This window comes from Puma concolor, chromosome A1, assembly GCF_028749965.1.
Source record: "Puma concolor isolate L17-30 chromosome A1, mPumCon1.1.hap2, whole genome shotgun sequence".
In the NCBI taxonomy this organism is placed as follows: domain Eukaryota; kingdom Metazoa; phylum Chordata; class Mammalia; order Carnivora; family Felidae; genus Puma; species Puma concolor.
Genome location: NC_141667.1, coordinates 178781292 through 178793480, shown reverse-complemented (window position 1 = coordinate 178793480; position 12189 = coordinate 178781292). Strand labels below are relative to the sequence as shown.

Genomic DNA, 12189 nt, shown 5'->3' with positions numbered 1-12189 from the left:
GAATCGGAAACAGGCTCCAGGCTCCGAGCCATCAGCCCAGAGCCTGACGCGGGGCTCGAACTCACGGACCGCGAGATCGTGACCTGGCTGAAGTCGGACGCTTAACCGACTGCGCCACCCAGGCGCCCCTGGATTTTGTCTTTGGAAAAATGTCTACTCATGTCTTCTGCCCATTTCTTAAATTTTTTTCTGTTTATTTTTGACAGAGCATGAGTGGGGGAGGGGCAGAGAGAGGGAGACACAGAATCTGAAACAGGCTCCAGGCTGTCAGCACAGAGCCCAATGCGGGGCTCGAACTCACTGCAAGATGATGACTTAAGCCGAAGTTGGATGCTCACCTGACTGAGCCACCCAGGCGCCCCTCTTCTGCCCATTTCTTAACTGAGTCATTTGTTTTTGGGGTATTGAGTTTGATAAATACTTCATAGATTTTGAATACTAACCCTTGATCACGTATGTAATTTGCAAATAACTTCTTCCATTCTATAGACTTTTATTTTTTATTTTTTTTTCCAACTTTTATTTATTTTTGGGACAGAGAGAGACAGAGCATGAACGGGGGAGGGGCAGAGAGAGAGGGAGACACAGAATCGAAACAGGCTCCAGGCTCCGAGCCATCAGCCCAGAGCCCGACGCGGGACTCGAACTCACGGACCGCGAGACCGTGACCTGGCTGAAGTCGGACGCTTAACCGACTGCACCACCCAGGCGCCCCCCATTCTATAGACTTTTAGTTGATAGTTTCCTTGGCCGTGCAGAAGCTTTTTATCTTGATGAAGTCCCAATAATTCATTGTGCTTTTGTTTCTCTTGACTCTGGAAACATTCCTAATAAGAAGTTGCTGCCTGTGTTCTCCTCTAGGATTTTGATCGTTTCCTATCTGGCTTATATTTTAGAGCAGTTTCTTTACAGAGAAGAAAAACACAAAAAATATAGAAACATTTTTTTTTTTAATTTTTTTTTTTTTTTAACGTTTATTTATTTTTTTGGGGCAGAGAGAGACAGAGCATGAACGGGGGAGGGGCAGAGAGAGAGGGAGACACAGAATCAGAAACAGGCTCTGAGCCATCAGCCCAGAGCCCGACGCGGGGCTCGAACTCACGGACCGCGAGATCGTGACCTGGCTGAAGTCGGACGCTTAACCGACTGCGCCACCCAGGCGCCCCGAAACATTTTAAAGTAATGTGTGAAGAAATTCAAATGTTAACAAGGGAGAGTGTTCAAGAACAGTGAACCTAATATTCTAGGCCTGCCTTCTAGCCATTAATCAGGAGTCATAAGTTTGAGAAGTTAGGTGGGGTATGGAAAATGGGAGGTTTAGTGGCTGAAATCTTCAGAGCATCCTACAAGAATAAGGAACAAAACTGGATTGCAGAGCTAAGATGAGAGGTCTTGGTAAATACTTTGAATGTGGTAGAGAATGTGAGGAAGAGAAGGAATAACAAATAGATAAGCTTAGCTACAAATTAACTTAAACTCTACTCAGATTGACATTTGCCCCTCCCCTAAATTTATATTAAAAACAAAAATTCCCTTTAGAGAAGATGACTCAGGTCTTTAAAATTTCTCTGCAATGTTTTAAACACATCTGTAATTAAATCAAACTTACCTGGAATATCCACAGGTAAAGATGGATATCAAAAGCCAAAAATAAAAACACAACAAAGATACCTGAAGATCAAGATTGGTTTAATAAGACACTGTTAGTAATTCATTAAAATGTTAAAAATTTTTGAGAAAACAGAAAATACTTTGAGAGAATTTTACGGAAGTAAAAAATTTTTAAAGTCAAATGGGTTAAAAGTCACCTGGGTGGCTCAGTCAGTTGAGCTGACTTGATTTCACCTCAGGTCATAGTCTCACAATTGTGAGATCAAGCCCCGTGTCAGTATCTGCATGGAGGTTGCTTGGGATTCTCTGTCTCCTCTCCCTCTCCCCTGTTCATGTGTTTAATCTCTCTCTGTCTCTCTCTCAAAAAAAAAAGTTAGAAATCAAATGGGTTATACTTCTAAAGTTGTGAAGTGTAATAACTGAACTTGAATACTCAATCTAAGAGTTTAAAAGATTTTATGTAGCCGAAGAAAAAAATTAAACTGGATAATAGGCCCAAATAAAATATTTAGTCTGAAGCCTGGGTGGAAAGCTGCCTTACTGTGAGAATTTCTCTAAACATCCCATAGGATAGCATCTCCACTCTCATTTTGTTATTATTTTTTTTTTTGGCTGACTTTCATTTATGGTGTCTTTTTCCCTTGTCTATTTCTTTATTTTTTTGTATTTGGAAATTTACAAGAATTCTTTGTGGCCCCAGATGAGCATAATTCCTGTAGGAAAAAAATGATATTTGCTTCTGGATATTTGAAAACATTTCCAATTGAGGATTTAATTAGAAACCAAGTAAGACTGAGGATAGAAACTCTGAAGAATGTATTTAGGCCTCAAAACGTGTGAACTAAGACTTGTGATCTAAAAGTACTTAGTATATTTTCTATTGACTAGAGCCAAATTTGTAACAAATAAGTGTTTTGTGTGTGTGTGTGCATGCATGCGCACGTGTCTTACATCACCTTTTCATTGACGATTTAGCTCTCTGCTAGATTCCCAGTGTTATATTAGGGTTTTTAATCCAGCTCCAGGCAATTTTATGGCCTAGATTTTTTGTTCTTCCTGTCTGTTTTTGGCAGTTACAAATAATGCTATTGGCAAATAAAAATAATTTTAGGCTTGGTATGCTGTTTGCTATGTGACAGAATGTCATAGGAATAATAATTCCCTTTCTGTTTTTTTTGGTTTGGCCTTCAAAAATTTCCTTCACATTCTTCAATGTTTAAAAAGGTTTTTTAATGTTTAAAAAGCTAAATTTTTTTGTTAATATTTTGGGTGTTTTATTAAAGTCTTACGGTATAAGGAACTTTTAGTAGGAAAGATTTTAAGCCTACCATATTACCATTCTTCCTCAAACTGCCCTGATTGCTTTCACCAAGGCCTCCATATTGTTCAATCTAGTAAGTTCTGAGTTTTCCTTGAGGTATTCTTTGAGTTATTGGTTGCACATGCCCTCATTGATCACTCCTTCCTTCTTGATGTGCTTTCTCCACCTTCCTTCCAGAATACTCTTTATTTCTTCCTCACCATTCTTCCTCAGGTGTTAATATCAGACCCTCATTGTCTCAACACTAATGCATGATAAAACTCAGAGGTTCTGTACTCGGTCTTATTTTCTATTCTCTGTTTCTCTGGGACTGATCTCCTACACTCCCAAACTCAAAAGATGAGTATCTTTAGTTCAAGGTAAAGTTAAAGTTGGGCACACACATTAGGAACCATCAGTGAGTGCACAGATGGTATATGAGCTTGACCGAGTATGAGATCAGTCCAGAGAAACGGCGAGTAAGACAGATTGAAATCTCCATGTGTATGTCTAAAGAGCCTCCAATAAAACTCCAGATTCTATTCCTCACCAGTTCCTCCTCCTGTGTTTTGACACCTTTGAGTCAAGTGTGCTTTCAGTGGACACCTTCGTTTATCCCAGACTACTTTTCACATCTCACATTTGATCCGTATGAAAATACTGTAGCCTATACCTTCCAAATAGCTGAAATTCGACCACTTTACTGCTGCACACTTCGTTCTCAGCTGGTTTGCACTTGCTGTCTCGTCTGCCTGGACTCTGAACACCACAAAACCACTTGGGAACCTGATCAGCAATCTCCTCTTCAGACCTACCCTAACACCTTATTTAAAATCATGGCCGCCATCATTCTACCCACCCCCCCCCCCCAATTCTGCTGTCATTCCCCTTGTGGAATTTCTCTCCATGTTACATACTGTGTATGGGTTTATTACTTGATTTTCCTCAAAAATTTAATGTGCATACAAGTATGGAGTTTTTTTTCTTTCTTTCACTGCTATATCACCAGCTCCAGAACAAAGCCTGGCATAGAGTAAATTACAAAAAACAAAAAACACACCACATAGTTAATAGGTATCATTTTATTGTATAGGAGATTGAGGCTAAAACAGTTTGTGTTTCCTAATGTCCTAGAGATGGTAGAATAGCTACAACTAAATCCTGATCATTTTAAAAGAATAACAAAAAAAAAAAAATGTTTCTTATTGTCCCTTGCTGTGGTCATAAAAATGTCTTCACATGGTATCTGTGACTTCACAGTCTGACCCCAATCTGTCCTTTGAACCTCATCTCCCATATGAATCACTTTTCTTACAGAAGACCTATGTGAACCTCAGCTCTGTTCTAGCTGCCTTTCTCCAAAGAGGTCACGCCCTGTGGACACTGCTCCACCTCCTACTTCTCCCTTAGCCTGGGGTGACCTCTTTCCCTGTTTCTGGCTAATCAAATCTTCCACTGTCTTCGACTCCGGTCAAATGTCACTTACATCATTAAGTCAGATCCATTCATCTCAGTAAAAATCTTTTTTCCATTTCAGGCACTGCCAAAGCACTTAGTTTTTATAGAACTTTTGGCACATTATACTGTGCACCTTGTGTTGAATACAATCCTATGCCTGCTTCTTCTGGAACCTCAGGAGACACGAAGCTTCTTGAGGACAGTATTTTGTGTATAATCACCTTTATAATCTTCCTTTAGGTCTTAACAGTGTTGCATATACAGTCAGCACTGAGTTAAATATTGCAGAAGTGCTTTGAACTACTCCATCATATCCAGTTGTCCCTATAAGGAAAATATCCAATTCTTTTTTCTTTTTTTTTTTTTTTTTTTAAATTTTTTTTTTCAACGTTTATTTATTTTTGGGACAGAGAGAGACAGAGCATGAATGGGGGAGGGGCAGAGAGAGAGGGAGACACAGAATCGGAAACAGGCTCCAGGCTCCGAGCCATCAGCCCAGAGCCCGACGCGGGGCTCGAACTCCCGGACCGCGAGATTGTGACCTGGCTGAAGTCGGACGCTTAACCGACTGCGCCACCCAGGCGCCCCGTCTTTTTTCTTTTTAAGTCGAAGATCTTCTGTTTGTTTTTAGACAAAGGCCTTATAAGAATCACAGATGAAAGATCATGCACAAACCACATTTTTCCCTCAGTGACAAAAATACATGTTCAGTAATTTTTAAAACATCCATTTTTAGTTAACCAGCTAGCTGGGAAAATGTTGCTGGATTTTTTCTGGTCAGAGGGATGCTGCCTATCTTGGCTGTATTATACCCACCACAAGAAGGAGAGCATAGATAGACTATGCTCATTTCAGACAACTAACTCTAACCAGCTTTGAAGAAGACTTGGTTAAGCTGGAGATACAGTTGCAAACTTTGCTTCCTCCTTCTCCCCTGAGGAAGTGGACACAGAAGCACACATCCAGGAAGTTCTGGGTCAGTGAATTATTCGTGCTTTCACCAGTCAGATCTCATTGGATGCCCGTATGGCTTCATGGGAGAGTACTACCCGGTGCAAAAGTAGATGTCACTCTGGCACGTGGCTGTGCCCTCCAAGGTGGTCCGTAGCTGGGCGGCATGAGCTGTGCAGTCTGCTTGCTCGGTGTAGCCACCAAACTGCAGGGAATAGATGTGTTCCCTCTCCATCTTAATGCTTTCATCGATGCAAACTGGCAGGTGGCTCTGAAACTGGTTTGGAATCCAGAACCAGACTTCTTAAATTTCTTCTGTAGGGAACCATCCTCACTGAGAAATACAACAAAGGAGATAGGAACTGTCATCCCCATCCCGATTCCCTTGTCCTGGGGGCCTCCCACGTACTTCATGGCTTTGGGCAATGCTTCCCGTAGAGCCTCATCCACAGGCTTATCTGTCAGTTCCACTGTGGCAAACCGCCTGCCTTCACAGGTTGCGTCCTCATAGGAGACTTCTTCCTTGCCAACAGTCTGAAACAGCAAGTTCTTGACCATGCTCAGCAAAATGTGGCTGTGGCACTCTTTTTTTCTGACTGGTTTCTAAGGTACTATAATGATGAATACTACAACCAATAGCACTTATTTACAACATGTTTTCCAGTGAAACCACATTACTTAAAAACGAGAACAGATATTAAGAGAAAATACATAGAGAAGCAAATGTGGGGTGGTCAAACGTGTATCTAGGAGGGAAATTCTCCCTGAGACGTGAAGGGAAATTACGTCTGCCCAGACTGTTTAGTTCTTTAATTCTGCCCTGTATCAAGTCCAGTGGATTTTCAGCTTTTATTGTACATATGCTTTAACCCATGGGAGCTTGAAGTATATATCAGGTAAAGCAGATATGTTGATTCAGGTAATTCTGAAGGTACTTTGTTGGAGATAGTGTAAGTTGGTAAATACGGGAAAGATAGAGTTCAGACTAGAAAGAACCTTATCATGCTAAGACACTTGTATCTATTCCTTACACATATGAAGAACAAATGAAGGATGTTGAGCAGGGAAGGAACTTAACCATATTTGACATTTCAGAATTTAACATCAGATTTAGCAGGAAATATAAAACTGTCTAGGGAAGAAATTTGAGTCATGAAGTTTGTTAGAGTAAAAAAAAAAATGAAAGGTTCATTCTTGGCAGATCAGCAATAGTTGGGGGGGGGCGACCCATAAACGATTGCAAATTTAGACCACAGACCCTACAAAAATAATTTATTAAAGTATTTACTAATTCTGGTTTCATTAACTTTTATGGAATGCTTACGATAAATCTTGCACCTAAGAATATAGTGCTATTAAAGTGTTATATGGTGAATTATTTTACCCTGTCAAGGAGAGGAGAGTAATGGCTGCAGCTGAGAAGGAGCAGTGAGGGTTAACTGAGGTGAAGAAAGAAAAGAAGGGTATTTCAAACTGTACCAATAGCCTGCCCAACTCCAGTGGCAGGACAGGGCTTGGCAAGTATGAGAAACTGGTTTAGGTCCAGTAGTGACTTCAGAAGACAATAAGAGGGCTCATGGTATTAGAGGAGACTGAAGAGACTGGTAAGGGCTAGACAAGGAAGTATGCTGTAGATCATGTTATGAATTTCTCTTTTTTAGGTGTTTTTATTTAAATTCTAGATAGTTAACAGTATGGTAAAAATTGGTTTCAGGTGTAGTATGGGGCTTAGAAAATATATTCATTTGCATGAGGCCACCTTAAGCACTCAGGATATCTGTTCGGGACCATATGGGGCCTTCTCACTTGTATCCAGGAGATGGGATGTGCATAAGCATTGTTGGATGCCTTTTGTGGCCATCCTAGTGTGTATGTGCCCTCAAGATCTCTAGCATGCTTTATGGAGGAATATATATTCTCTGTACATTAGAGGGCTGGGATTGTGCTAAACCAGCTTGAGATTACTGGACTGAAGTAGTAATTACATTCATTTTTTCTGAGGACCATGAGAAGGCAATTGATGGTCTCAATATATTTGTGTTTTAAAGAAACATTCTGGCTGCAGATTGGTGGAATAAGGGATTCTGGAGGGAATTCATGAAGCATTTGCTTTGCTGACTGTTGTAAAGGGCACATCTCCAGATCTTACACCAGTGAGGTCATGATGGAAATGGGAAAAATTGGGGGGTGGTTGGACATGAAAAGATGATCATGTAACTTAAAACTAAATACAGCTGATTGACTGGATGTTGAAGATGAGAAGTGAGCAGTTGAGCCAAGGGTTCCCAAGTCATCTGAAAGAAGAGGAAAACTAATCAGTGTGGTGGTAACAAGTTGAATAGAAAGTTAAAAAATCTGTATTGGCCATCAGGAAGTTGAAAATGTAGATCTGAAAAAGTTAAAAGTTGGAGGTTAGTGATTTCCATTATTTGCAGAGGAACAATGACAAAACGTAGTAAGGGTTAGTTGCTATAATTTGCAATTTCATCTAGTATTCAAAATACCACAGGATAAATAATATCAGGATGCCAATTTACAGATGAGATAAGCAAGGCTCATAGCATGTAATTTGCATAGGATCTGATTTCAAAATTTGCCTTCTTGAATTACCATCATTTTGTGCCTCTATGAATGGATAAGGTTGCAAAACAAAGAGAAAAAGAATCTCCAGCAAGGGATAATGAAAACAGAAGACTGAGAACCATATAGAGAGAGCCAGACACTGAAGTACTATTGAAGTCCATGGTGGAGATTTCATGATTTTGAATACTGATGTTAATGAAGTGTGTTAACCTTGTAGAGTACCCGAGGAATTGAAAGCAAGTTATTTTCTTTGCCATTTAAAACATTTTGTTGAGCAAGTAATCTCTGCCAGGTACTTTTCCAGCTGCTACAAATAGAATAGTGAACAAAACAGTAAAATCACCTAGTAGCAAGCAATTAAATTCTAGTAGGACATAGATAATAAGCAGGCATGCAATTTTTAAGACGCATTAAGTGAGGAGCTCACAGGAATTACCAAAGAGAAGTAGTCTCTGGGGTGGAAGCCAGATAGCCAGGAGTTGACGAAATCAGAGGAGGTAATGCTGGAGTGGGATAAGGGGAGCGTGATTACTGATTCACATTGTGTTAAGAGAAAGAATGTAATGTACAGACTACTGATGTTGATAATGTACAAAAACCATACAGAGATGGGACTACATGCATTTGAGTGGTCCTTGGATATGTGTGATTTCTTTTATGCAGTTTCCAACTAATAGGTAAAAAAAAAAAAATTCTACTTTAACCTAACAGACAATGTTAGTTGTATATAATGTATTGATTAAACAATTCTATACATTATTCAGTGTTTACCACAATGAGTATACTCACCATACAATGTTACAATATTATCACTAATTCTCCATGCTGTACCTTATTTCTCCATGATTTATAACTTGAAGTTTGTTGCTCTTAATCCCCTTTATTTTTTTTTTAATGTTTATTTCTTTTTGAGAGAGAGAGACAGAGTGGGGGAGGAGCAGAGAGAGAGAGGGAGACACAGAATCTGAAGCAGGCTCCAGGCTCTGAGCTGTCAGCACAGAGCCTGATGCGGGGCTCAGACTCACAAACCGTGAGATCATGACCTGAGCTGAAGTCGGACGCTTACCGTTTACCGACTGAGCCACCCAGGATCTCCTCTTAATCCCCTTTATTTCACCCATCCCCCTACTTTATTTCCCCCCTTCTCTTTGGCAGCTACCAATTCTCTGGGTCTTTTTTTGTCCATTTTTAAGTGAAATCATGTTATTTATCTTTCCTTGACTTCACTTAGCATTCCCCTCCAGCTCATACATGTTGTTGCAAATGGCAAGATTGCATTTTTTATGGCTGAGTAATTTTCCATGGTATATATACCACCTCTTTATCCACTTACGGATGGACACTTGAGTTGCTTCCATATCTTAGCTATTGTAAATAATGCTGCAGTGAATGTAGTGGTGCATATGTCTTTTTGAATTAGTATTTTCTGTGGATGAACACCCACCAGTGGAATTACTGGATCATATGGTAATTCTATTTTTAATTTTTTTAGGAACCTCCATACTGCTTTCCACAGTGGCTTCATCAGTTTACATATATACCTGCACTTATTTCTTTCTTTGATTCCACTCATTCTGATGTAAGGTGATATCTTTATTGTAGTTTAGATTTGCATTTCCCTGATGATTAGTGTAATAAGGTGGGAGGAAGTTCTAAGTACTGGTTCTCAAAATTAAGTGTTTTTTGGAATCACGTGGAAGGGTTATAAAACAGTGCTGGATTTACCTCAGGATTTTGATTCAGTAGATCTGAGGTGGGACCCCAGAATTTTCATTTTTTTTTTTTTACCTTAGAATGCAAGTGGGGGAGAGGGGCAGAGAGAAAGAAAATCTTAAGCAGCTCAGTGTGGAGCTTGATTGCATGACCTTGGGAACATGACCTGAGGTGAAATCAAGAGTCACTCAACTGACTGAGCAACCCAGGTGCCCCCTTTTTATTTTTATTTAAGAATGTTCATTTCTACTGGATTCCCAGGTGATATTGAGGTTGCTGGTTGGTTGATGACACTTTAAGAGTAATTGCCTTAAACAATTGCTTTAAATTACTTACAAAATACTTAAATTTTGTAAGTAATCAAGATAGTGCAGACTTCAATGACATTCCTTATTCTGTCTCCCAACCAGTTCTTAATCAGAGACCAGAAGACACTCTTGAGCTAATCTGGGAAATTCTGTTCTTAATTATTTAGAAAACTGAATATAAATGTTCAACAGGCTGTGTTGCTCTATCCCTGAAAAGGTCCCTATGTCTCATTATAATACAGGCTCCACACACATTGCAAAATGCCAATTTTGCTGCCAAGGAGCAAGTTCTTAAAAGTGCATTTCACAGAATACAGAAAACAACCAATTAAACTTTTCTCACAGCAGGACCTCTTTAAAGTATTCTAATCATAAAGAAGAACTTTTACTCCTGCAAAAAGTTGGGTTATGACTAACATTAACTTAAGGTGTGAGATTTTAACATTTGCTTTCTTGTAAAGTTATTTACTTCATGTATTTTTAGTAAGTCTTCCCATTGCACTAACAAACTAAACCTATTAGAAGCATCTTGCCCTGTCCAGATTATTCCAATGACACTCTGCCTGGGATCCCAATATCCTCCTCCATTTGTGAACACTTCCTTGACCCCTATACCGTTATGTACACAGTTCAGTTTTTCTATTGCCATGCAGTTCTGGTTAGATTCTTCTGTCTTTCAGGTCAAAGCTTAAATGCCATTTAATTTAATGAGCTCTGTCTTACTCCCTAATGCGAGGTCCAGAATACTTTGTTATAAGTGCACATTGGATGTTGATTTTTTTTGTTTATATTGAAGTAAAAAATGTGTATATTTAAAAATACAAATGTGTGGGTATATCTAAAATACACAAAGATATACATATCAATATATTTTGTAGAAGTTACCACAATTGTATACCAGCAGCCTTCTTTGGCAGAAGTTTGGACAGGAAGTCTTAATGCCCTCAGTTTCATGCTCCTGTAGACCTGTCTTCTGCCCTTCACTAGAAGGCAGGTCTAGGCTTTTCCCACTAAATGTATTTCCTGAATTATGGACAACATACATAGAGATTCTAGAGCCCAGCCTAAGGAAGCATGAACACCGGATTTGGTGTCAAGAAGAAAAGTGCAGGGGCGCCTGGGTGGCGCAGTCGGTTAAGCGTCCGACTTCAGCCAGGTCACGATCTCGCGGTCTGTGAGTTCGAGCCCCACGTCAGGCTCTGGGCTGATGGCTCAGAGCCTGGAGCCTGTTTCCGATTCTGTGTCTCCCTCTCTCTCTGCCCCTCCCCCGTTCATGCTCTGTCTCTCTCTGTCCCAAAAATAAAATAAAATGTTGAAAAAAAAAATAAAAAATAAAAAAAAAAAAAAAAAAGAAGAAAAGTGCATTAAGCTCCTAGAGCCACAATATCCTCTTTGGAAGATCGGGAGTTAAAAAACAAAACAAAACAAAAAACCTACTTTATAATATTTTTGTAGAATTTTGATACAAAATATATAAAGCAACCAGGGAAAACTAGGCACTATTTATTTTTTTTTTTTTTTTTTTTTTTTTTTTTTGAGTTATTTAATTTTTATTTTTTTATTATTTTTTTTTATATATGAAATTTATTGTCAAATTGGTTTCCATACAACACCCAGTGCTCATCCCAAAAGGTGCCCTCCTCAGTACCCATCACCCACCCTCTCCTCCCTCCCACCCCACATCAACCCTTAGTTTGTTCTCAGTTCTCAACAGTCTCTTATGCTTTGGCTCTCTCCCACTCTAACCTCTTTTTTTTTTTTTTTTGTTCCCCTCCCCCATGGGTTTCTCTTAAGTTTCTCAGGATCCACATAAGAGTGAAACCATATGGTATCTGTCTTTCTCTGTATGGCTTATTTCACTTAGCATCACACTCTCCAGTTCCATCCACGTTGCTACAAAAGGCCATATTTCATTTTTTCTCATTGCCACGTAGTACTCCATTGTGTATATAAACCACAATTTCTTTATCCATTCATCAGTTGATGGACATTTAGGCTCTTTCCATAATTTGGCTATTGTTGAGAGTGCTGCTATGAACATTGGGGTACAAGTGCCCCTATGCATCAGTACTCCTGTGTCCCTTGGATAAATTCCTAGCAGTGCTATTGCTGGGTCATAGGGTAGGTCTATTTTTAATTTTCTGAGGAACCTCCACACTGCCCTCCAGAGCGGCTGCACCAATTTGCATTCCCACCAACAGTGCAAGAGGGTTCCCGTTTCTCCACATCCTCTCCAGCATCTATAGTCTCCTGATTTGTTCATTT

The 12189-nt window shown here is 39.6% G+C and overlaps 1 pseudogene; it reads right to left on the bottom strand.

The window, feature by feature from the left end:
* Window positions 1–5366: 5366 nt before the first annotated feature.
* Window positions 5367–5878, bottom strand: LOC112860760 (heme-binding protein 1 pseudogene; annotated as a pseudogene).
* Window positions 5879–12189: the final 6311 nt, after the last annotated feature.